This window comes from Anser brachyrhynchus, assembly GCF_964034855.1.
Source record: "Anser brachyrhynchus genome assembly, chromosome: 1".
Lineage (NCBI taxonomy): Eukaryota > Metazoa > Chordata > Aves > Anseriformes > Anatidae > Anser > Anser brachyrhynchus.
In genome coordinates, this window is record NC_137694.1 from 97,924,349 (window position 1) to 97,950,591 (window position 26,243).

The following is a 26,243-nucleotide window of genomic DNA, read 5'->3' on the forward strand; positions in this document are numbered from 1 at the left end:
TATCCTATGGGCAAACAACTCTTTTATTTTACCTGTATTTGAACGAAAGGGTCTTTCATTACAGAACTAGGGCACACAGAACAAGGTGACAAAATATTTCCAAAATAATATAATGGAAATGAAGTGTACCAACTTCAACGCTAAGCTTCAGTCAGGTTTTGTGAAGAGCTTGAGTTAGATATTATCTTATGGTCAAAGGGTTCCTTTTCTATAACTTTCTTTGCAATTATTAGCAAGGACTATAATATTTGGTATTGCTACAAAGACAGTCTATGATCATGTAATGAGATCCCCATTGTAATATCTGTGCAATTACACATAATTAAGTTTGCCAGGGGAACTTTAATTTCCTGATTTTTGAGTAAATAAAGAATCAATGTTAATATTCCACTAATCAGTACTAACTAACATTTAATTTGTTTTGTTTCAAAATCAGAGGTCACGTTGTGAAACCATTTGATAGTATGCAACAACAACAACAACAAAGCATGAACAAAATAAACAGAGGTTGGGCTAAGGATAACTTTGTATTAACTGGTACTTTGCTGTCCCAGTGTTCCATTTGTTCAGCTGTCCTGAAGCCAACAAAAAATCAGTAAGAATCAGAATGCAAATATGACTTTAAGCACTCCCTGTTGTGGTCTTGAAATGAATCAACGTTTGTTTTTACCACACCATGATAACATCACAGATGTGAGAATCATAAATGTCAGTAAACCTTAAAGATTTCTGTTTCAGAAACAAATTTGCTACCACTACAGTTACATGAAAGTTTCAGCTAGCTTCAGTGGACCATTTGTGGGCCAAACACCAAACAAGAATGAAAAATTACATCTGATAGAAATACCAGATGGAATATCAAACTATACATCACGCATCCATCCCACTGAGTAAGAAAAGCAGAGTTTCAGTCTGGAATTCGTAGAGATTCATATAGTAAAGCTGTAACACACCACAGAAATTCACGAGGGGTTATCAGATACAGGTTTTTGGGGCAGGGGGACAGCTGGAAGCGCCCTCTTAAGAGCTACCTGATGCAACACACATCCTCAGTCATCAGAACTGGGGCTGGCTCCTCAGGCACCACATCCCACTCAAGCATACATCTAGTGTTGATGGTCATTCGGTTTAAAAACTGCTATGAGAAAAGTAGACACAGAGTTATAATAGACAGAATTTATGGGGTATTTGTCTCCCAACCTGCTGTTTCAATCCAGACACTACTCCGGGCTCGAAGTATCAAAGTGTGACGATAATGCGCAAGGTGCATAACGGAATTATCTAATTTCTTTTCCTGCCTTACTTCTTGAAAAACAGTAGAATAATAAATAATGTTATCATTTAAATGACTGTCAATAGTTTTCAAAGTCAACACTGCTTCAAACATCTGAGACTTCTCGTATTAGGAAGCTGACTGCAAATAACCAAGTGTCAGCTCACATCTAGTGCAATCTTTAATTAGAACCTCAGAGTCAGGCAGGCTACAAGCTTTTCAGCTCCTAAATTAAAGCTGTAATTTTGGAGCACAGGAAGTAAACCACCAGGGAAAAAAGCACCGGTTTACCATACTGCCAAAAGTCAGCTCAATCTGACCTCTGTTTCAAAATAAGAAGGACACAAATTATACCATTTTCTGGAGGAGCCACAATATAACACTGTCTACGTGTTTTTGATGTTAGGTACTTAATGATGTAGTTAATTCTTTAGGACCACTTTACAGACTACTCCTCTGAGAAAAAGAAAAGTTATGCACAAGACAAATGAAACCAAAAAGTTGACTTACAGGCTCCCAGCACTATCCACAGGTCTCAAAGCTCAAGATTATCCATCCTCATCACCAGCAAGGGTTCCCTTTCAGAAGAAGAAGAACATTTGCTTCACAATAGCTCAAAGGTGTTCAAATCCCTGCAAGATACTAACACTATATTCCATTCATTTTAATGGAAAATAGATGTCCGAATTCCCAAAGACAGCCCTTTTACCATTGGGCCCAAAGAAACAGATTACATGAAAATATCTTTTTATCACAAGAGAAGACAGGAAAAAAATTCCAATTAAAATTGATGGAATTGATCGAAGAATGAAAGCCATCAAGGAACAGACAGGCAAAATGGGGAATAAAATAAGGGAAAAGTGCATAAAGTTATTTCATTCCCCTTAAGGAGTATAATAAAACCTCCCTACAAGAGTAAAGAAAGATATTTCCAATTTGTTTCCTAACAGCTAACTGAAGTATAGATTAGAGAGTAGGAAGAGTGCTGAAAATTGTAACAAATGCGGACTCTAAAAGTTGGGAGTAAAGCATCGTAACTTGAACTACTCCATTGTCACAATTCAATGATCAAAAAGCATTCCCATGTTGCAGTAGGCATGACCACCCTTACCTTCATGGATTTGAATTCCAGCTGAAGCCCTTTCAGCTCCAAAAACATTGCTTGGGCTAAAAATGAGTTTCCTACAGCTGCAAACTGTCAGCATACCATAGGTATCTGTGTGTGTCCGGAAAGAGTTGTTAATTTGGTATGTAGTCACCAAAACTACAGTAAAAATACTTTGTTGCTTTGAAGCCTTAATCCTGCTCCTCTTTGCATAGCTTTATACTTCAGACACCTGCATACGCTCTCCTGCCAACTTAGCTCCTTTCGGTACTCAATTGTCTCATGTTCACTCGAGACTAGATCAGACCCCAGGAATTTCTGAGTCAAGTCCTGGAGCTATGACCATCTGTGTGGGGTCAAGGAAGGGAGTACTTGGTAGATGAAGAGCAGACCATCCCACACTGTTACATTCTCCCACTCTGGCCAGGCTCTCAAACCCCAGAAAGCTGCTTGGGACTCCTCACAGTACCTCACGAGCTCTTCTCATTCATAAGGTGGTATGTGTACCCCTGACTTCGAGAAAATGTCAATAAGCAATTACATGGAGTGTTACCTGTGCAACTGATAGGTGGACTTATATTCAACAGCACTGTGTCTGAGATTGCACAGAGAAGGCAACACTGGCATGTAGGTGCATACTACTTTGCAGCCAATAAAGAGAGTTAAAGAAAAAGAAAAAGAGAAAAGAGAAAGAGAAAGAGAAAGAGAAAAAAAAGAAAAAGAAGAAAAAGAAAAAGAAAAAGAAAAAGAAAAAGAAAAAGAAAAAGAAAAAGAAAAAGAAAAAGAAAAAGAAAAAGAAAAAGAAAAAGAAAAAGAAAAAGAAAAAGAAAAAGAAAAAGAAAAAGAAAAAGAAAAAGAAAAAGAAAAAGAAAAAGAAAAAGAAAAAGAAAAAGAAAAAGAAAAAGAAAAAAAAGAAAAAGAAAAAGAAAAAGAAAAAGAAAAAGAAAAAGAAAAAGAAAAAGAAAAAGAAAAAGAAAAGGAAAAAGAAAAAGAAAAGGAAAAAGAAAAAGAAAAGGAAAAAGAAAAAGAAAAGGAAAAAGAAAAAGAAAAGGAAAAAGAAAAAGAAAAGGAAAAAGAAAAAGAAAAGGAAAAGGAAAAAGAAAAAGAAAAAGAAAAAGAAAAAGAAAAAGAAAAAGAAAAAGAAAAAGAAAAAGAAAAGGAAAAAGAAAAAGAAAAAGAAAAAGAAAAAGAAAAAGAAAAAGAAAAAGAAAAAGAAAAAGAAAAAGAAAAAGAAAAAGAAAAAGAAAAAGAAAAAGAAAAAGAAAAAGAAAAAGAAAAAGAAAAAGAAAAAGAAAAAGAAAAAGAAAAAGAAAAAGAAAAAGAAAAAGAAAAGAAAAAGAAAAGGAAAAGGAAAAAGAAAAAGAAAAAGGAAAAGGAAAAGGAAAAGGAAAAGGAAAAGGAAAAGGAAAAGGAAAAGGAAAAGGAAAAGGAAAAGGAAAAGGAAAAGGAAAAGGAAAAGGAAAAGGAAAAGGAAAAGGAAAAGGAAAAGGAAAAGGAAGAAAAGAGTAAGCTATAGAGGACCACTAAATATGCCAATGACAAATACGGACAAAAAAAGCACAAAGTGTGTGGTACTGGTAAATTAGCGTATTTCTCTCTTTTCAGCAACTGAGAGCATCTGAGGAACACTAGCTTCTAGAGAGATGCTCCTTTTGCCCTCTCTGCTTTAAACAGCAAAGCTCACAGAGGTGGGTTTGATGGATGAGATGGGGCCCAATAGACGAATCTACAGATGGTCTCAAAAGCAGAAATATATTTGCCCCAAGATACCAGGCCTGCATCTAATTTTTCAAGAGCACAAACTGTAGAGGAGTGCTGAAAACGCAGACAACACAAGTTACAGCAGAACACTCCTCAAGCACCACACAATGGTCTCAGGGGAAATGTTATTACATTTTGCTGCTGCTGCTTATATCGAGTTTGGCCAAGAGTCCATGAGTCATGATACCTATATGTACGATGTCAGGTGCAGGAACAATCTGGTAGCATTTTTCTATTAGTGCTGAATGCTTGGGATCTGCCACTTAGAAATGCTTAAATGAAAATAACACAGAAGAGTAACATGCAATGCTTGAAACATTAGGCTCTAATTTCAATCTGCAAATGAAAAATGTAAACATTCTAAAACTTAATAGGGAAGTGACAACAGTGCTATGATTTTTGTCCCTTGTAAAAGACAACAAAAGATGTTTACTTTAGCCTACCTACTTACATGGGGAATAAGGAATGCTATCAGGGCCTGATGAGAGAGATGCTGCTCGTTGATGGAGTCATTTGTCATCAGATACTAAAAAGAAAGTAATAAATGGGTCCGGTTTTGAACATGATCTTATGATATTTTTAGGATCTAAAAACTGCCATTAAGTCGTCAGAGTATTCTATAACAAGGTTCTAAGGATAGCTAGCTATCTCACCCAGGTTTTCAATACCAACTATTAAATGCAGAGAGTGGGTTTCGTGTTCTACAGTTAATATTAAAGATAGCAGTGTTAAAAACTGGAGCTTAATGGCTAAAACACATAGGAAAAATCATTTATTTGACTTCTCTTAACGTTGAAGAAAGCAACAGGAAACAAGTGTGTGCATGTACCAAAGTAATACGAAACCTGAGATAATTCTTTGATAGTATACTGCAGCCACTATCAAAAATTGTTTTCAAGAAGCTGGGATGAATTCACATCTATTTCAAAAAGCGCAGACAATTCATTTCTGCAGACCCTTTAAGATGAGATGCTCTTTTAAGTGAAACTAATGAAGCAGAACTCTGATGAGTTTGATGATCCTGAAAGTGAGATGTTTTTAGTGCTGACATTATCATTATTAAACGTAGCTGCAATGACAATTTAAATCTGTTCCAAACCTCCTAGATGCTCTTCAACATTAGACACCTTTGTGTCTTGAAGACCCAAAAATGAGCTTACTAGTTGATTATGCTTTAAAGAAAAGCTCTACTTAGCAAGACAGATGCAACCTTCTTTTATCTTAATGATATTGCCTTCCGTGGAACACAAAAGGAGCAACTGATAGCAATGATTGAAACATTTCTTTTAAAGATTTCTAATTTTAGCCGTCCACTAGAAGAAACTCCAAGTGAAGAAACAGGGAGAAAGAGAAATAAAATAAAGAAAATAAAGAAAAAGAAAGAGAAAGAGAGGGAGGGAAGGAGAGAGAGAGAGAGAGAGAGAGAGAAAGAAAGAAAGAAAGAAAGAAAGAAAGAGAAAGAAAGAAAGAAAGAATGAAAGAAAGAAAGAAAGAAATGAACCAGCATTGAACAGTGACATTAGTGCAGGATAGCTAGCTGACCATGACAAATGACCTCCTGATGGCCACAAGCACGCAGACAATGAAATGTATGTCCTCGTGTGCTGCTATCAATTCTGTATCAAAATGAAAAACACAAATATTGGTGCAATGTTACCAAAGATACCATCCAAGACCAACTAGAACAACATGAGAAAGATGGCTTTACTTTTTGGTTAGGCAACAAAAACAAACTTGAAACAAGATCGTTTAAAACAATTCTTCTGCTGCTATGTGTGGCTGCTCAATGCTGTATTTCAACCACGCTGAGTTACAAAGCAGCAACCAAACTTTCCCAAAACTGTACTGTAGAGCCTATGGACAAAAATTGCTCCACAATTGCCCACAGCCTGGCTAACTTGAGTGAAAAAGGAAGACTGATGTCCCTGGTTTCCAGTGACACTTCGTGCTGCTCTCACGAACATGCACCTCTATCTATGTTTGCATCAGCAAGTACGCTGAAATCGGCAGTGAGAACAAGAAGGACTTTTTGTCAAAAAATAGTAAATGTTTTCCTCTGCGAGGAACTTTACAGAGAGGTACTAAATTTACAAAAGCAGTTGAAGCAGGTTTCAGTGGGACTTGACAGATTACAGGCTGATGACACTACCGTTACACCCTCAGTGGAAATGTGGTTTGATCTAATTAACAGCAAAGAACTAGAACCACTGAAGAACAAAATTAAAAAACTATTCAAAGACGCTTGGAAGCTTTCCATTTGATAGCCACCAGGACTGATTCCAAACACAGACGGATGGGATTAAACACAAAATAGGATGCAGAGTTTGGGGCAGGAATGGAACATATTCTGGATATCTCAAATCTTCTACGATTAAAAAATGAAGGTCCACATTTTTGCCCCAAACCTACAATTACAAAGTGGATTTGACTGAGCACAATTAATTTAATCATGTGAGTGGAAAATACAGATGTTATGTTAGACAAGACGGCTGACTTAGAAATGCTGGGTTTTAGAACAGATGTGTTGCTGTCCAGCCAACTCAGCATCACTTTTTACACGTTTTCAGTTTATTCATATCGGTTTGATTGAAAATGTGTAACATTGTAGGCGCTAAAATGAAAGAATCTGGTATGCAGAGTTAGATGTAAAACCTCCTAGACCTAACTTTTCTACAGACTATGCAGACCAGGAGTATGTTCTTAAGTTTTAATTAGGGAATCACACTCTTTGTACTTTAGATAACGGGTCTTTTTGTGTTTAAGGATTAAATATGCCCACAAAATGAATCACATCACATGAGCAATGTTTGAGCAAATAAAATACTACATTTGAGTGTTTTCTCCAAGAGGCTTTTGCAGAAATAGCCAAAAAAAGTCATGCTGAGGAGAAAAATCAACCCTGATATGTTGGCTGCTGTTGCCACATACAAATTTTCTCTCCACACCCAATAGAGAACACATACCTCAGCCGAACAATTGTGAGCATATGTTAGCTATGCCAATATCCTGTGGAAAGTAACAAAAGGCTTTAACTTATTTTTAACTGAGAGAAGGGCATAACTAAGAAAGTTTGCACTTTATAATTTCAAGTCAGATTTGGGATTACTGTATTTCCCTCTTCGGGAAGTTGTATGATTACTAATTTTATAATTAAAAAAGTAAAAGTTAATGAGGAAACATGTTAACGTCAGATGATTTATGTGCCTATTAATATTACAAGTGTATTGGGAAAAAAAAGGGGGAAAAGGAAAAACCCATTGTGTAATCCAGTTCTGATGAAATGCCGGACAATTTTGAGACTGATAAAATGAGTCACTGCCAACTGACTCAGCATGACAACAGGAGTTCATTGTTGCATTTTGACTGAAGGAAACAAGCAGCCAGTTGGTTTAAACTGGATTCTTTCTTTCACTAAAATGTGATATTTCCACCATCTTCTTTCCCCATCTTCCACCAGCCCCTCTGGTGTCTCCAGTACATACTGCTTTTATTAAGTCCCGTGCTAGTCGGCTAGCACCGCATACAACACACATTAAGCCCTCGGATGCAGCATGTTATAAAATTAACTTAAAAGGCTGGAATACAGCTCTGTTTTTAAGTCCCAGTATATTTATATTTCACATATGGTTTTTGCTAGGCTATTCACAGGGGGGACTATAAAGCATCTCAACATGTGAGGTACTCTTATAAATTCCACGTTGTCCTTAGTTGCACTCGCTGTCCTCAGGCATGGGGGCCGTTGTACTGGAAGCACTGATACTGATATACGTGCTGCTTCTTACATCCACATCTCCCCCTCCCTGCTCAGAGGTTTGGCAGCAGCAGGACGGCTGAATTCAGCTCAAAAACTGGAATTCCTGCTCCTCTCCCAGGCCTTCTGGAGATTGCCTTCTGCCACCCACTGCAACTTCCCTCTGAAGTTAACAAAACAAGGAGAGCTCAGCAAGCGCCAAGGGGCTCAGGACCCTGTAGAGCCCGGGCAACACACCCACGCAAGATATACTGTCCCCATCCCTGAGCTCTCTGAGGACTGGAGCTGTGCCCAAGTGCTTTTAAATACAGTAATGATGTGGATTTATGCTGTTAATACACAGGAGGAACCAAGAGGAAGGCTCACCTGTTGCATAGCACTGTATAAAGTGTGCGCTGTGATGCTGCAAAATCTGGTTTGTGTCTCTTCTCCCTCAATATGCTCAGATCTCTCAGTCTTATCGTTCATTATTTTCTGCTTTTTTGCCCTTAAACTGCTTCTCCTGTAGTTGTCCAGAAACGTGAAGAAACCCTTTTTCTGAAGGAGATTATCCGAGTCTGAAAAGTTTATTAACTGCAGCTTATGAGAGAATCCTGAAAATAAATTATTTTTGAGAAGAAACAAGCATCAAGAAAGGTGCATACTTTTTCAGGCAGCTAAAACATCTCCTGTCATTATAACTTTTTAAAAAGCATATTTTGCCAAAAGCAACTATGCCATGCCAAAAATTATCATGCCAGGAGAAAGAAACTACTCACAACAGAAACACCGGTAGTCAACAAACTGGGTTATATTCCTGATAATTTACCAGGTGACTTTGACTAAGTCAGTCAGTGTCTCTAAATTTGAGTTTATCCATCAGTGCAAGAGGTTACTAATGCCTCCCTATTTCAGGAGGGTGTCTTAAAGCTTAATTAATTGATGTTCATAAAGAACTCACATTCTCAGATGAGAGGCATCAGAGAACACCAAAGTATTATTAATCTCAGGTGCCAAAAAATTATCCCTGCTCTTGCAAGAAACAGCTCTGAAATATTTGTAATTTCTATGGTAGCAATATCCCCAGTTCAGTTTGCAAATGATGAGAGTTATCCAAATAAAATAAATGTCTGGTCATCAGAGTAAACAAAGACATCATTTTAAGAGTCCAATCTAAATTGTAGAGATAATCAATATGAGAATAGCAGTGCCCACAATGAAACCTGTATTAATTATGAAGAGAGTTTATGAAAGAAATTAATCATTATTATGGAGTTCACTGTAGGAATTTAATAGCATGAGCCAATTCTACATGACTCTTATGATGCTTGAGGTCAAATATGCTGAGTTTGAAATAAACTTTAATCTACTCTGAACTAACTTTGTATAAAAAAAGAAAGCTTCTCATAAGTTCCACAGTACTGCCCAAAATAACAAATCTACTCTACCCCATAAGTGCGTGTGGTCTGATATGCCATCCTGAAAATAGATTCTAATGTCTCTCCTCCCCAACTTTTTTTTAATCAGTGCTATAGAAAAACTACATACAGTGATTACAAGAGAAAATTAGATATCAGAGGTAACCAATATGTTTTTATGATATTTTTTTTAACTAACCACTCATCCAAAATAAACACAGCAATGTTTATGGAAATAAAGAAATAAATTATAGCAATTTTAGGTAGCATACCGCAGTCAAATAAATACCGTTTTCTAATAAAACAAACTGGGAGAAACCCTAACAGAACTTAACCCATAGTAACCAAAAGAAAAACTCAGGAGACTTTCTGTTCCAAAATCAGAGTTGTTCTTGAAAGCAAAAGATTAATATCCATTGGTCAACTTGAGAGCTAATCAATTAATCCTTTTTGTTAGATCATAAATTCTCTGGGGAGATACTATGACTGGAGTTGTTGAAAATGCTCAGGGTTGGCTTAATTCCATCTCCAGTCAAGTCAAGTCCCCACTGTCTTCAAAGGGAGAAGAGCTAGACTGATGCTGAGAGCTTTTGAAAAGCCTATCCTTTGCATTTATTTGCTTTTGTGAAGTACTCCATAAAACAAATAAAAGCAGGATGACATAAGTAATGAGCCCATCCTACCTCTGAGGTCCACACGCAGCAAGTACTTTGTGGTCAGAAGCTGACAGAGAATTCTGGGGGAGTTTTGTCCGGGGAAATTTTGTGGGGGTTTGTGAGGGGGAGGAGGTTGTGATGCAGCCAGGTCAAAAAGGCTGGCTTCCCCTACAGGTGCACAGGGAGGCACAGCAGAAATAATACCTTGTTCTTTTCCAAAATATGGGACTATCCGTTTTGGAGGCTACTCATAATGAACACGGAGCTTGCAATACTGTCAGTACTAATTAGATGTGCAAAAGGAAGAATGAACCCTTAAAATATTGCAAGAACAAATGGTCCAATTAAAATAGTCCGAAAGAACTCAGTGGGAATATTTCTCTTAGCTTCCTTTGTTGATGCTGTAGGATTTCTTTGTAGTTGTACAATTCTGCTCACTCAAATTCTCTTGGCAACTACAGACTTCCTTACGTCTGATCTCATCACACACAGATGGCTCATGCTTGTAAAATATTATTTGGGGACGTGTTGGAGTGGCCTGAACATGGGTCACTCCAGCAGCGTAATCTGACTCTAACAGTTTCTCTGGACTCGGATAACCTTGAGTTCAGCCATTGTTTCCCAAACTGTAAAATGGGGAGAGCGTCAACCTGCTCACAAAGCAATGAGAATGTGTGAGCCAATATTCGTACAGCTCTGGAAAAAAAAAAAAAAAAAAAGGAAAAGTGTTATTGCTATTTGGGGAGAATATGAGAGGGTCATGTGGGCTTCAGTTTTATTCTCTTCTCTGAAACAAACACCGACACAGATATAAATAGTGCCTGCAGGAAAGCAAGGGTGAACTGCTTGCTTTTTAAAAAAATAAAATTGTAGCTTTTGCATGTGAAGTCTGTTTAGAAGAGTTTTGAATATTTTAATAATTAAAAAAATTCTTTACTTCTAATAGTGTTAACATTTACCAAAGTAGATTTTTTTTTCAGTGGTTTCATAAATTCGCAGTATTTATCCACCAGTTCTGGTTTTCATAACAAGACTGTGGTTTTTATTTTGATCACTGGTTAATTTATTGCTGCAGCACATCATTTTCCTTTTCTTTTGGAGGTTCTGAGGAAAAGTAATTCTTTACAGACACTGTTCAGATGGTATTTTTCAATTAAAACCACTTAAAGCAGAAAAGAACGGTTGTCTGGTGGGGGACTGAAGATCAGAGTTCAATGCTTGGCTCTACAATAGACTCCCTGGGGAAATTTTCAAAGGCACAAATGGCAGGTTGGCACATCACTCCCATGCTTGCTTTAGTGGGAGTTAGTTGCCTCTGAAAACCTCTCTTTCCTTTCCCTGGATTATCCTGATCAAGTCACTAAATCTTTCTGTGTCTTAGTCTGCAGTCACTATAGTGGGAATTACAATATTTTGTTCCCTTCACCTTTTGCTTGACTTGCTCATTTAACTATACGCTTCCTGAGGCAGCGATTCTATTTTACAGTATGTAAAACACCCACACCAGCGGATGGGGCGCTGATCTCATCTGGGACTTGCCTAGTTCTATTGCAATACACAAATGATGTTAATAGTGATCTGGGAATCTGGATAGCATTAATTTAAACTGTTTTCTCGAAGCCCAGGTTATTGTGCCTTCTAGGAGCAGTACTGAACTGGAAATAAAACTGCCAGGATAACGCCATCCATAGAGCAGGTGCAGGACAGGCAAGATGGGGCAAACATCTCTGATATGGCACCAGCAACATGACCCATTCACCAAAAAGTGGGATGAGTAACCCTCTTCATCTCAATCCCTGATTTCTGGTAACTTTCCTTCAGGCCAACCAGAACCACACAAGTCTACATTCTTTGACTGAAACATTACATTTTACAGGAACAAATGTCTGTGCGAGGCGAGTGTGCACAAGGCACAGAAGTTTGTTTCAGCAAACAAATTGTGAATCTGAGTATGTTTTGACACCACAAGAGTACATGTACTGAGCCACCGCAGCAGCAAAAGCAGTTCTGTTTCATTTATCCTGCAAGTCAGGACTAGGCAACACAATTTTTATTTTCAAATGGCAAATGCAAAAATCTCAAAAATGTAACACATGCAACCAATTAAAGGGCAAGAATGACAATACAGTGAACAAATGTGCATGGCACGTAAATTCAAGGCAATTTTGAGCTGCATTTGTTTACCCAAAAAGTGGACTGCCCCAAAGAATTATGTAGGTGAAAATGAGAATTATTTTATCTCCTGAACTTAAATGCAATGTGGCTACAAGTAAAGAAAAATAAATAAATAAATAAACAAATAAACAAATAAATAAATAAATTTCCAGGCACATGCATTAATTACCTAGTAGCCTACCAGGAATTACCAAATTTGCCAGCTGTGATGAGGATAGAGCTCAGTATGTTCCAGAGCTTCGCCACTGAATGACGACGTATTTCAGACACCCAGTAGTAGTTAAACTGGCCTTTGTACTTTTGCCCTACTGTTTAAATGATTCTCTAAGCCATTCAACTTTCTCAATGACTTCTTTATGGCCATAACCAACATAAGTTTTGTGGGCAAATTTTTTTCCACAAGTAAACTCTGCTGAAGCCAGCAGCATTACAGTAGAATTATTTTGATACAATGTATGCATAAAACTTACAGGTATCTTTATGTGCCATAGGCACATTCCCTGCTTCCTTCTCCGTCATCCAGCTTGCATCGTCCGCACACTCAGCCCAGGATGCAATACAAGGCAGAGTTCCTACAGTAGATGTAAATAATTCAAGAAAGTTTGTAACTCCTCAGGGAGATTTACTCACAGATCACCTGCTCACAGAGCTTACAGAGATGTCAGAAAAGTTCCAGAATTATTAAAGATCAACAATGGGAAATAGCATAAGAGAATATCAGTATTATTTCTGCACAGAGCTGAAACTGGTTTTGATATTTTTCTTTTTGGATAAATTAACAAACTTCAAAGGGAGCGGTTTAAATTTGCCAGAGAAGAAATGTTGTTTGATTGCTTCATGTACTGGGGTGCTGCTGCAGTCAGATCCAGGAAGAATGACGCACCACAGTCTGACATGGCTTTGATAATAGATAAGTAAACCATAGGATTGCCAAATCAAGAGGTCAAAAAAAAAAACAAAAAACAAAACCACCCAACAACCCACCACCAAAAAGAAAAAACAAAACCAGGAAACAACAAAAACAAAAAGAGCTGCTAAAGCAAATCACACCAACAGAATATGCAGTGCAACATGAACAAAGGAAACCCAAGGAAACCCAAACAACCCCCTTCCCTATTACTGATGGCATGCCCCGTGTCCCACATGGCATCATCGCAAATGGATTCTGCACAGAGGGAGAAAGACATAAGCAAACAGTTCTGCAGCAACAGCAGCCCAGGCAGAACACCACCACTTGCCAACCGAGAAGCCTTGACTTACTGGCCACGTGCCTCCACTTCTGTTCTGCTGATCCACTTCCACTACATCAGTGGCACCTTGAGGTGGGTTTACAAGCACTGGTGACAGAAGCGTTGTGAACGTGACTTCCCGTTTGTGACAATCTTTGTATTTTCCTCCCAAAGGCAAAGCGTACTAAGGACATTCTTTACGTGTCCTGAGGCCAACAGGCTGTCACTTCCTTTACACAACATACCACATATATCTAGGACACAGAAAGGGTTATTTCAGACTTTAGAGGGGACATCTATACCCAGAACGTTTCCAAAATAAGGATGGCAAGTTGCTGAAATAACTTATTTAAAACTTTTTCTCAAGTACAGAGCGATAGAATTGGAGTAAAATCATCTAGAAGGGGTTGGAAACACTTCCTCTTGAAGCCTTAAACATCACTTCTAGTGACATTAACTTGAGCTACATATCCCATCGGAGAGCAAGTGTCAGCAAAGTAAATGCATTAGTTAAAGCTTAATAGTAGTTTGGTGTTCAATATCCTGAAATATTTAATATGTTTTTTCCCAAAGTAAACTGTTATTCAGTTTTAATGAAGACATTAACCTGCTTGATTTGTAAGCTCCTGTGGGAAGTCAGTCTAAAACACTGTCACAAGAGGTAGGCAGAAGTAACAAGAGCTATGACAGGAAATCAAGCACATTTTAAATGTTAAAAAAGCAGCCAGAAAACGAGTCTCAATATGCTCTTGTTTTCTTTTAGTTTTGTTTATTTTTTGGTAATATGATTTCTGCCCTTTAAAAGATGCCAATTAAGGCTGGTTATAACGTCGTCTGCACGTAACTGTGGGTATTGAAATCTATGTGAGTTTTCACCAACTATTTTGTAAACAAGAAGCGGTAGAGCACAGGCTCAAAAAAAAAAAGTTTGGGTCCAAATCTGAACTTTGAGACACTTTTCGGTTGCCAGCATTGCAGAATGACAGCTTTGAACCGGAACCCACTGCGACATTTTAGTCACAGTTTGCATGTCCTGGACCGACTCAGGATACAGGCTGCGCTTCATGGGAACAGCCATTCTCGGGAGTTTTCTGCTTGAAGTGAGAGTGATAAAACAAGATGAGCAAAAACGGTGAGACCCCGAGCAATTAAAGTGGGTGTGTACTCTTCCTGAAATGCATATTGGTGGTTTGACAAGGGAGACAAGCTGGCTGCCTTGTTTCACAGTAGCTGCGTTCAGTTCATGCTGTCAAGCGTGGATTCTGACACTTAACAGTATTAATATTGCTATTTCTATTGATATAATTAGCGCTTCTATAAATAATAGCTAAAGCTGCCATAGCTAAGTATATTACTGCAATCAGCACCATCAGGCCCTTCTTGGTTACACCCCCTCCTGGAAATACAAGCTGATTGATCTAAACGAGGAGACAGCCACCGAGCAGGGCTGCTGTTTCTCGTGGCCCAGCTCGGAGCAGCTTCCACCACGCAGAAGACTCTTCCCAACAACCACTTTGGATGTGTGAGACTAAAGTTTCTCACCAGTCTTGCACCTGCCAATGTTTGAATGCTATAAATAGGGGCGCCTCTTTTCAGCCACATGATGCAAAAACCTCGCGTTGAGCTCGGCGGTTGTTATTCACACGCCACAATGGGGGAGAAGTCCTGCGAGAGTTTTGGAGAGAAGCTGGACCCAACCTCTAAATTCCACCTAAAGAGCACAAATGGTTCTATGTATTTATTTTACAGCTACGAAACGGGAAACTGCCTAACAAAACAGGCATTGCTGCTTGTACAGAATAATAACAGCGCCTGCTCTTTCAGCCCCAAATTTCATTCTATTGCGCTTAAAACTACCAAAGAACAGCTTTTCTAGTGGCCTGAACACCAAACTCCAGGCACTCCCAGTCTGTTTTAAAGAACTTTGCTGCTGTTTCACTATTCCTGAAAGCCCCAACTTCTACCATAGGGTAAAGCACAGATCGAGCAGCACTCGTCGTGGAAATAAAACCTCAGTGCCTCGACAGATGCTTGCAAAAAATACAAACAGTTAAAAGTTATCACCCATTTTTGAAACAGTGGGGATTTTCTGCTTTCTTCTTCCATAAAGTGATGTGTGACACAAAGGCTTGCTGAAGGCCAGTGTTTACAGCGTCTGGAAATATAAAGTGCTACGTGTAAGAAAAACAGCCAGCGTTTCTGACCGCAGTTTGTCACAAAAAACCTTTAAAAGTTGGAAATCCTTAAGCTTTAGACCTATGGATGTGCCAAAGGTAGTAAGGGGATTAAGTCATTTGTGTACAGGCGCATTTTTAAACCCTGTAGGTTCTTGCAGCAACGCTACTTGCTAGCTGCAGTACTTGAAAACTTAAAATGGTAAAGAGGATACTACAACTCAGAAGAAGCTTTGAACTCCTGTAATGCTAAGACAGCTCGCTTTGTATGAGGCCAAAGCACTCAGCACTGTGTCTGGCAGTAATATCAATGCCAAAATCATTCCTGTATAATTCCACTGATGTCACTTCAGTTATTTCAAAGAGGAAATTCATGTCTAAGCCACGTTCTGTTTTCTGATGCAAACCCAGAATAACTACAGTGAAGTTTATGAAGTTACTAACACTGGCACTCACTGTCAAACCAAATAGCCAATGGAATAATTGGCACCGAGTCTCTGAAATTACTACTGAGATATTCTACATAACCATAACAACGGCATTTCAGAATTCTCTGTGTATATACCTTTGCAAATATCTGTGATGACAGCACATGAGCATTATTCCTGTTACACAGATAGGAAACAAAGACGGAGCAATTTTCCCTAAAGTCAAATATGCTATTCGTGGCAGAGCTGAGAGCTTCAGGGTTCCAAGTCTTAAGCCAGGAACCAAAACCAGTAAACAAGCACTCAGTCTTCAGTGTGCTTTTATGAAAATATAAGAAGCAATAATTGGGTTGGACCCCATATATGATAGAAAGAAAGAAAGAAAGAAAGAAAGAAAGAAAGAAAGAAAGAAAGAAAGAAAGAAAGAAAGAGAGAGAGAGAGAGAGAGAGAAAGAAAGAAAGAAAGAAAGAAAGAAAGAAAGAAAGAAAGAAAGAAAGAAAGAAAGAAAGAAAGAAAGAAAGAAAGAAAGAAAGAAAGAAAGAAAGAAAGAAAGAAAGAAAGAAAGAAAGAAAGAAAGAAAGAAAGAAAGAAAGAAAGAAAGAAAGAAAGAAAGAAAGAAAGAAAGAAAGAAAGAAAGGAGAAAGCAGAAGGAATAATTATTTTTTGAGTAAACAGCAAAACAATCAGAACTATCCCCGATGAGAAAATTTGATAACAAAGGGTTATATTTAGGCATTTCTTGAGGCATCTTTCAGGACTATCTGGTAAAATCAGAGTAGAATCTAGTATTTACTAGTATTGATAAGAGCAAGATAATCTACACCCTGAACTCTTTTTTTATTCCGCTCACACTGCTGGAGATACAAAATGTTGGACTTCACAAAGCAGTGCAAAGGTTCCAGAAATCACCTCTGGTTGTGAAAACCTGTCAATGACAACTATTTTGTTCTGCTTCGGGATCGCTCAGTGATTCATCTCGGAGTACACTGCTCATGAAAATTAAAGAACTGGATTTTGTTTTGTTTGTGTTGCTCTGATACCTACGATCAAGGGTCAGCATGACTATGGGAGGATAAACAAACAAAGTTTACTAAAAGCTGCCAGTTTGAGACATTGTATTGTTTTTGTTTTGTTTTTAATACCATAATAATTTGTGCATACTTTCGACAATAGCTTGCCTCTTCGGAGAGTTTAAACTGCTGGTAAGATTACTTGGGCTACTATGCATGCAATTACAGATGAATTTTGATTATTTAACATTAAGTTGGTACTTTGAACAAATTAAAAATAATTATTTTTCTCCCTAGCATCTTCTATATTAGTAATTCCAGTTGCTCTGGAATCTCAATTAACTAAGCATCCTAAATTCTGTCCACGCTTGGCCAGAGGACAGCCTTTTCCTTCATGGTACAGGTGTGATTATTTGGGAACAGTTTGCAAATCTAAAACCCCACCTTGCTTGAAGGGATTTACAGCCTCACATGACAAACTGTACTGAACAATACTGAGGTCCTGTGAAAAATAAACAAAGAGAACACATTTATTTTCTAATACCGAGATGGAAATCACAAGTCTTAAGAGGCACCTGGAATTTGACCAGAGTTACCCAGCAAGGATCAAATCCTATTTGTCTTAGTCAGGCAGTCCTGCTGAAATCAAATAAGCCTACAGCACGGATCAGTCTACTAGGGCTATGGTTTAACCTCTGAGGCATGCCATAAATCCTGTACCATAAAATAGGTGCTATGGATTAATTTCTAATCCCAAATTATAACTCCTCGTTGAAGAACTGAAAACCCAATTCGCCTCAAAGATTTAAACGAGGATAGAACCACGCTGAGACCTTTCAAGACTTTACTTTTAAAACATCGAACACAAATATTTTCCAGTATACTAAATTAATGCATTGACAATTAAACCGTGCTGTTCGAAGTAACTGAACAAATCATTCACTATGACACAGCATCTTTTTTTTTTTTTCCCAAATTTGCCTGCACATGTAGTCACTAATTTACCCAATAAATTAGTCCCACAAGTGGCTCTCCGAGTCATCAGTTTGAATTATCAAGTTTCTGCTGTATTTCCAAAACAATGCCAGGCATGCATGTGCGTGGGAGGGATGGGACAATGAAGCCAATAGGTGCAGCTGTGGCCTGGGAGGCAGAGGGGTCTGTGCAAACTCTGTCACTGCCTGCTCTTTGACATTGGCGAGTCGTTTCACTGCTGTTTAATTCAGGGTCTTTCTAGCATATAATATTTTAGCTGTGAAGTCACCCCCCAAACATTTGGAAAGCAAAGAAGAGCCTTCGTGAGCTTCACAGAGTCCTTTTCCACTCTCAAACAGAAACGTGGGGAGGCAGTCTGGGTTCGTTGCTTTTTTATCTTCCCCACGTGTAAATCAGAAAAAGAATCCAACCTTTACAAAGCACATTTATGCAAGCACAGGTGAAAAACAGCCTCTGTAAATGCAGAATATTGAACGAACTAGCTGGCACTTTGTGCACCTGGCCTCACTGCTGCACAGGATCTGAGCTGCTCTCTTCTTTAGGTCGAATGCTAGAAGCCCCCTGATTTTAAAGCAGGGGGCTTTGGATGCCATTCCTAACATTACAGCGTTACCATGATATCCTTGGCCAGAAAGATTCCTTTATTTGCTAGCACAACAAACAAGCCAAGTTTTATTTTAAGACTACAAACCATTTTATTTTGGAAGCCACAAGACATCCATACCTTTAACAACTGACTAGTCGCAGATTCTACGTGCTATCAGAAAGTTTTCTTCAGCTAGAAATGAGGATTTTTTTTTAAACACCTACAGATTAAATGATGAGATTTAAAATAATGCTAAAAATCTTCTGTAATGTTCTTCCTGCATTACAAATGGACTATTAAATCAGTGAAGTGCCAATCAAATGCTTTTGTACTTTGAAAGAAAGGTTTAAATAACAAAAGCAGTTTTTCAGGCCTCTCTCTCCCTCGGTAGTCAGTGTCACCTATGCACTAATTACAACATATTTACTCTCTTTTCTAGTAAGATCACAATTGAATAGATTTTCAAAGCACGATTTTTAAGAAAAGTTGCAATCAGAGTCTCGTGGATTCTGGCTCTTATTAATCCAGCTTGTCTAAGAAAAATACAATGTTGTGCAGTAAACTTCAAGATATATGACAGGACTGAATAATAACAGCTCTGGATTCGGTTCCCAGCTTTAAAATCAACTCACTGCACGACCTCGGGTGAACCATTAATTAACTAGGGCCAAATCCTCTGTGGACTAAACACAATGGAGCTAGCCAGTTTGTACAAGCCAAAGATCTGGCCCCAAGTTTCCAGAAGTTTTGATTCAGGCTGGCCAAACACTGGAATTTTCATCCTATGAAAAAAATGCTCAGTTGTGTTTCAGGACAAAAAGTAAAGCTCTCACATCCTTTGTGGAATAAAAAGTCTAAGCAATTCCTTGTGTGTGTGTGTTGGGGGGGGGACACGAAGCTCTCTCACAGGGGAAGGTTTTGTTCACCGTGCTTTCTCCCCGCGAGCAGAAAGTAGAATTGACAGAGGTTGTCAAGGCAGGTAGCCACGAACCATCACTTTAATTTTCTGGTCAGAAAAATCTATTTTTTTTTTTCCAGTAAAACTGGAACTTTCCTGCAGAAAACTGCAAGTTTACAAACACCACATTTTCCACTGGGGTGGGAAGGCTCCTTCCAGTCAACTCCGTGCGCTCGGAGCATCCACCGACGGCAGCCCAGCTGCTAAAAACACTCTCGCCTCGGAGTTCCTTACAGAAGGGTGACATTACTTTCCTACCATGGGGTTATTTTTGTTTTAAGTTACTTTTTGTTGCAAAGCGCCCCGGGATCCTCAGATGCTAAAGGGGACGGCGTTTCCACGTTAGCTCCAGCATTTCAGGGACAGGATTTCTATATGGGAGGTGATTTCTCTATGGGATGTAATTTCTATGTGGGACTTAATTTCCACGCGGGACTTAATTTCGTGTGAGCGCACCTCCCCAGCGCTCAGGAAGGCTGGAAGGTATTCAGACTTCAGGACTGTTGTGCAGTTGCAGCGTTTACGTAGATACTTTTCCACCCCAAGCGTTTACTTTGACCCGCGAGCCTCTCTCCGGGCTCTGTGTACCACGGCACCGGCCCCCTTCTCTCACTTCATTAACATTTATCCCTCGCACCTCAGCCCCGGGGCTGCCCCCCCGCGCCCCCCCTCACAGGCGGCGGTTGGAGCCCAACGGCTCGCAGCGCGCTCCCAACGGCTGCACCCCCCCCCCAGCGCTCCCCCCTCCTCCCCGTGGCCCCGCCCCCTCGGTGGGCGTGGCCTCGGCGGCGGCCCCGCCCCTACCCGCCCGCTGACCCCGGAAGCGCGGTACCTCTCTCATCTTCCCCCTCAGCGCACCGGCTCGGCGCTTTTCACAGGCGGCCCCCCTCATTGGCCCCCGCACACCCCCGCTGCCCTGCCCCCATTGGCTCCGAGCCCCGCCACTCCCCACCTGGGCCACGCCCCCCGATCCGGGCCCGCCCCCTCCCTGGCGACTAGCGGGGGGATTTTCTATAGGCGAAGCCGCGCTCGCCGGCCCGCTATGCGCGCCTCCTATTGGACCGCACAAACGTCGGTCAAAAGCGTGACGCCTCTCATTGGCCGGCGCGGGAATGATAACAGCCGCCTGGCTCTCTGATTGGCTCCGCCGAGGCGTCACTCTCTGCCGGCAGCTGAGCGCCGATTGGCCACCGCGGGCGCCTCCGCCCTCGAGCAGCAGGTTAGGTTGCGCTCCCCCCCCTTCTACGCATTTCTATTTCCCGCTTTATTTATTTATTTCCCCCCATAAACTTAAATGACCCCGGGGGGGCGGGGCCCGGCCGGCACGGCCGGCCAATGGGAGAGAAGGAAGGTGGGCGGGGGCGCTCTCCCTCCCCTTGGCCAATAGGAGGCGAGCGAGCGGGCCGCGCTTGGCTGCCCGCCGGCCAATCGCGCCGCGCCCTCCGCCCCCGCCCTGGCACGCGGGGGTCGGCGGCGCGAGGCGGGGGGGGGGCGGTTAACGGCCGCGGGGGGCGCGAGGCGCGGCCGTTGGGCGAGGCGGGAACGGGACGGGGGGTTGCCAGGATCGCCTCAGGCTGCGGCGCCGCGTCCCGGGCGGGCGGGGTGCGTGAGGAAGGGACGCGGGGTTGTTTCCTTCCTGCGGCTGGGCGAGCCCGGCCCCGGCCCTGCAGGCAGGGAGAGAGGCGAGGAGAAGCTTGTCGCCTCGGTGGGGGCTAGTCAGGTATGCAGGGCTCGGTCTGAGACGCTCCGGGCCAGCAGTGGTGGTGGTTTTACTGTGAAGTAATGGTTCGCATACATTGGCCAAAAGCAACCTCACAAAAAGCACCGTCGCCACAAGCACCACGAGGATTCACTCTCTGAGTCTCCAAGAAGGCTTGGACTGCTAGTTCCTTCACAAGGGACCTGAGTGAGGAAAACGTGCAAAAAAGACACTTGATTGCCTAAACCGGATTAAAGTCATCATTCAGTCCACCCCCTCAAAGGGAAGGCCAAGACCTTAATATTTTTACCCCATTAATATAAGCACAATAGCAGTAACCCTTGGTGTGTTAGCCGGCACAATCCCCCACACAACCCACATCAGAATAAAGAAAACCTGCTTAGTAACTTTGGTTATTGAGTTTTTGAAGTATCACATGAACATATTTATAAAGTTTTTACTGTCCTTAAAAACCTCTTACGCTTTGTTTCTGTCAGTTTTTGATTGTAATCCTGTATGCCCATACTGTTTTTTCTGAATTCTGTTACTCTGACCTACCTTCCTCTTTCTGCCTTTTCTTTTTTTGAGGTCAAAGGAGGTTTCATGCTTTAGCCAAACTCGCCTCAGTATATTTCTTCTTTCCTTCCTGTGCACTAGGTTAGTTTAATTTGGCTATTATCATCCCTTTGAAGAACCCCGAGCTTCTTATCTCCTTTTTCTCTTGCAGTCTGGTCTTGTGCAAGGCAGCATAATTCTCCAGTTTCCTCATCCTTGCAGTCAGCTGTTTGCTCTTCTGTCCTTCCTTTTGCATGGACCACCAAATCTGAGGTTATCACCTTAACCCAAGATGCCTCCCACATTTGTATTCGTATCCCGCTGTGGGAGCCATGTGGGGAAGAGCCCCCCCTTCCAGCTGGTTTCTCCATCTCTCACATCAGAGTTTGCCACCAGTGTTTTCCAGGAAATGACCCCGTTGGGTTCCTTCCTGCACAACTGAGCCTCCTGGTGCCATCAGCTCGGGCGATTCTGCTGCCTGTCTGCACATCTCCTGCCTGGATGGTTGATTCTGTACCAGATGCTGGGAGGGTGCCCAGCTCCTTTTCTCCTTTCATCACGCCCAGGACTTCAGCAGCTCACACTCCCTTAGAGCATTATTTTACACCATTTCTGAACACCAGACAAGGCCACTTCTCTTCCCCAGCCCCTCACTATACTCCCTGAACAAAGGATTGCCTTTTTATTTATGTTCTGGTCATGTGGGTCACCCCACATGAACCTTCGCTCCACTTAGAGCCCACCCTTTATTTTTTAGCCCATGTAACCCTTTTTTATTCTGCAGGGGGGTTACTTATTTATTTATTGTAACAGGAGTAATTAGTAAGCAAATTACAAGTGGCATTTAAAGAAGGGAAGGAGCCCCATCAAACTCAGCTCGGTATTTTACTGAAGTACTTGGGTTTTAAACACTAGCATAATCTGACTATATAACTACTTAAATGTAAGCATACGCCAGAGTTCTTTGCTGAATCAAAGCTTTAATTTTCTTCCCATTTTCCTGTGGCCTGTTCTGCATATTTAAGCTGAGAGTGTGTGGAGTAAAACTCTCAGAAAAATAATTTCTCTAGGGCATATTCTGTTTGATAATGTCATACCTGGAACTTCATCTGGGCTGTCAAAACAATGGCGCATGACAGTAAAACTGAGCACACTTCATATACATAAATCTTTCACAGTCTGTAACTAAGTGTCTAGAATGAGCTGAAGGCTCCTCTAGCTGAGTTATTTTTCTAAATGAGAAATTATGTGACCGTTACAGCAGATAACCTCCCAGCTAGTAACTTGAGGTAACAACAGGTATAGGTGATAATATGTGGACACATGATGAGAGGGCATACTGCAGAAAGATAGGTAATTCTACAGAGGCATGGAGGAACAGATTCCTCTCCTTGGACAGCATTTGTTGCCCACCTCAGATCACAAGGCTCTGTTTCTGGTAGGAATAAGATCTGTTTCAGATGCCCAGCAAGGTATTGGTGATTTGCTGACACAAGTGGGGAGGAATGTTTCTAGGGGTGATGCAAGTCTGCTTCTATTTAATGCTGTCCTTAATGACTGTGGGATAGCACAATTAAGTTTTGATTGAAAAATTATGCTCGAAAATGTTACAAACCTCTCCGAGAACATCGTTATAATGCAAGCCGACTGCATTAAACAGATGAAGTGTTGCAACCAACAGCAATTCTACTAAATACCAGACTAAGCATGATATAGAAACAAAACTATAGGAACAGCTGAGGAATTTCCTCCTGAAACAGGGATAACTACGGAGGCAGAAATATTCCCGAGGAGGATCCAAAAGGTCAGGCTAGACCACAACTGAAATACAAAGCAAAGGTTAAAAGAGCAAATCTCATTCTAGGGTATACAAACAGGAGTCAAACTAAGCCCAGGAAGAAGTAGTTCCTCTATACTCAGTGCCAAGGAAGCCTCAGCTGGAACTCCGTGTTCGGTTTCAGACACTGCATTTAGAAGAGACTCTGAAGATCAGAGACAAAAAAAGGTTTGAAGGAAGAACAGTAAGAGACTTAGAAAACGGGACCTATGAAAAAAGGACAGAGGAACAGGATTTGTTTAGTCTGGAAAAGAATGAAGAGGGGAACATCACAAAGTTCTTGCATTAAGTAAAATTACTGAAGATAAGTTGTTCTCCAAATCCACTGGGTCAATACAAAAAGTAACCGCTCTCATTTGTGGCAGCATTTTTGCTCAGATGTTGGGAAAACCTCCTAAGGGTTCCGCACTGTAATGGCATCCTTGGAGGCCGTAGTTTCCCCAGTACTGAATGCTTTAAAAATTACATCAGACTGGGGCCAGCCACTTTGTCTGAACAATTGTCCAAGTCAAGGAGGGAAGATCTCAAGTGGCACACTGCCTTGGTGGGAACTGCACCACTGGGAGAAAGCAAACCAAAAATCCACGTCTTTTGGCAACAGCCAGCAACTTCTGCTTTACCTAGGGACAGGATGGTGTCAGGCAGCTCAAGGGGAGCACAGTGCTGCTCCAAGCAGCAGCAATTTCCGTCCTCTGCTTAGTTTAGGTAGTAAATAGTCAGGGCACCACCTCTGGGAGGCTACCAGGCAGCAGCTGTCAGATACTGTCAGCTATTGTTCCTGCAAGATCTTTCAGGTTTTTCCTAGCATTGCAGTTTTATGAGCAGGGGTTTCACCAGAGGAGCGTTACAACAAGAGGCCAGTTTCCCACCTGTAGCTTTCCCTGGGGCTAAGGCTCTACAGAGCAAGCCAATAGAGTTGCACGCAAATCCCTCTATTTATGGAGTCATTTAAAACAGATCTTAAAAATAAGTTTTCTGGTCACACAGTACAAAGATCGGCAGGCTTAGAATCTTGTAAGCAGCAACATCAGAACAGGTTGCATTTTTGTAGTAAATGTGTGTGAATATCAAATTCTATATAGTTGCTTACCACGTTTAAGTTTTGGGGCCCAAATTTCTTACCTTCATTGACAGGAATGAAGAAGTAATCTCTCGTCAGGCAGAACTCACAGTAAAAGCATAAGAAGTTTAATTTATTACATTCTTACAATATGACTTCATTCTTGAGCATTCTGTGACAATCTGGCCTAATATTGCACTGATTCAGACAATAGAGCTGTTCTATTGTACTTTAATGACTGGAAATGTAATTTGCTTCCTGTTTAATATTTAAGCCAGCAATAATACCAAAAAGGCTTATTGCTCCTAAGAAAAGATGAAAGGGGCATAACTCTTTAGCTTTTTTGTGTTCAAAATCTGACCTACTTTAAAAATACTAGAAACTCATGGGAATGGCCTTCAGAATTAAAAATACCAATATAAGATTGTTGCTTGGGAATTTTAAGATACATCACTTCCAGCTCATTGAAAAGCAGAATTTCCCTCCCAAGGGAAATCCAGATGATTCAAAATTAATTTTTGTCTTGAATTACTGAATTAGCAGAGTGTTTTTCCACAGAAAGCAGACTTAAAAGAAAAAAGATCTTGAACTTTAGAAATATTTAATTCAGGCTTGATGACTAACCCGAAATCTTCCAGTCTGGCTCATTTTCAGATCAACCTATGCCTGCTCTAGCAACCCTTACATTATCAGTGCTTTGGGGGGCTTTCTGTTGTCCTGACAGAGAAGAACTCTACCTCTAGTCCACACTGCCCATAAAACTCTTGAGTGGTAAAGAAGGAAGACGGATTTTGGTGAACACATGAGGAAGACAACTCAGGAAAGCTAATCTGTGGAGGACAACAGCACGATCGTGCATTGTGTGAACTGCTACAACAGCGACAGATGCAGTGGCTCAGATAGGGATGCAAAATCAGAAATAAAACAACTTGAATGCAGACCAAAGTGACTAAAACATGATTGTTACATGAGGTTCAGCTGCAAGCCTGCCCCAACCATTTCAACCTTAAAGGACCATTGCCTTTTCATTTGGTGCCACCGCACATCCCGTTACACTGTTGGACAATACCGCACGCATAGCTCTGCCACATCTCTCCTCTTCCTCTGCCCCTTGTCTCCTGCGTGAGTCCTCACCTTGAGGGCCACGTTCCTCCTTGCTGGCTGACACCTTCTGGCTGTCCCCATGGCAGGACCCAGCAGGTCGTGTCAAACACCTACAAGGCAAAAGAGAAACCAGAGTGATCTGAAGCTTCCTGAAATACCTTAGGGACAGAGTCATTGCTAGTACTTCACCAGTTAGGAGCAGTACCACCATGCAACTCTAAAGCAGATAAACGTACTGCGTTAAGCCACTGTCATGCTTCCACCTGACAGTTGGAAAAGTGGATCTTTTTGTGAAAGTGTTTTTTTTTTTTTTTAAAACATCCGCTTGGAATGAATATTGGTAAATGTATGTAAAATACAACAAACCTTTCACAAGTAATTCTGTGCAAGCATCTATCATCAGGCCCCACTAACATCAGGTATCACTGGAAGGAAGATGGAAAGAAGATATTTTTGAATGTTTTTTTCACTTAGTTTTATAAATAAGA

At 40.8% G+C, this 26,243-nt stretch overlaps 1 long non-coding RNA gene across 2 annotated transcripts in view; it reads right to left on the minus strand.

The window, feature by feature from the left end:
- Positions 1-4,610: 4,610 nt before the first annotated feature.
- The window catches only part of LOC308188315, a 34,284-nt gene continuing 12,651 nt past the window's right edge, over positions 4,611-26,243 (minus strand). Inside the window, exons 2-8 of one of the 2 annotated variants that reach the window (XR_013945397.1) lie at positions 26,122-26,180; positions 25,786-25,865; positions 20,333-21,402; positions 13,379-13,601; positions 12,589-12,690; positions 8,257-8,483; positions 4,611-8,053 (exon numbers count right to left, since the gene is read on the minus strand). This is a non-coding gene — a long non-coding RNA (uncharacterized lncRNA). Of the gene's footprint in view, positions 8,484-12,588; positions 12,691-13,378; positions 13,602-20,332; positions 21,403-25,785; positions 25,866-26,121; positions 26,181-26,243 lie in introns of both variants that reach the window. The other variant, XR_013945398.1, reaches the window with a different exon arrangement.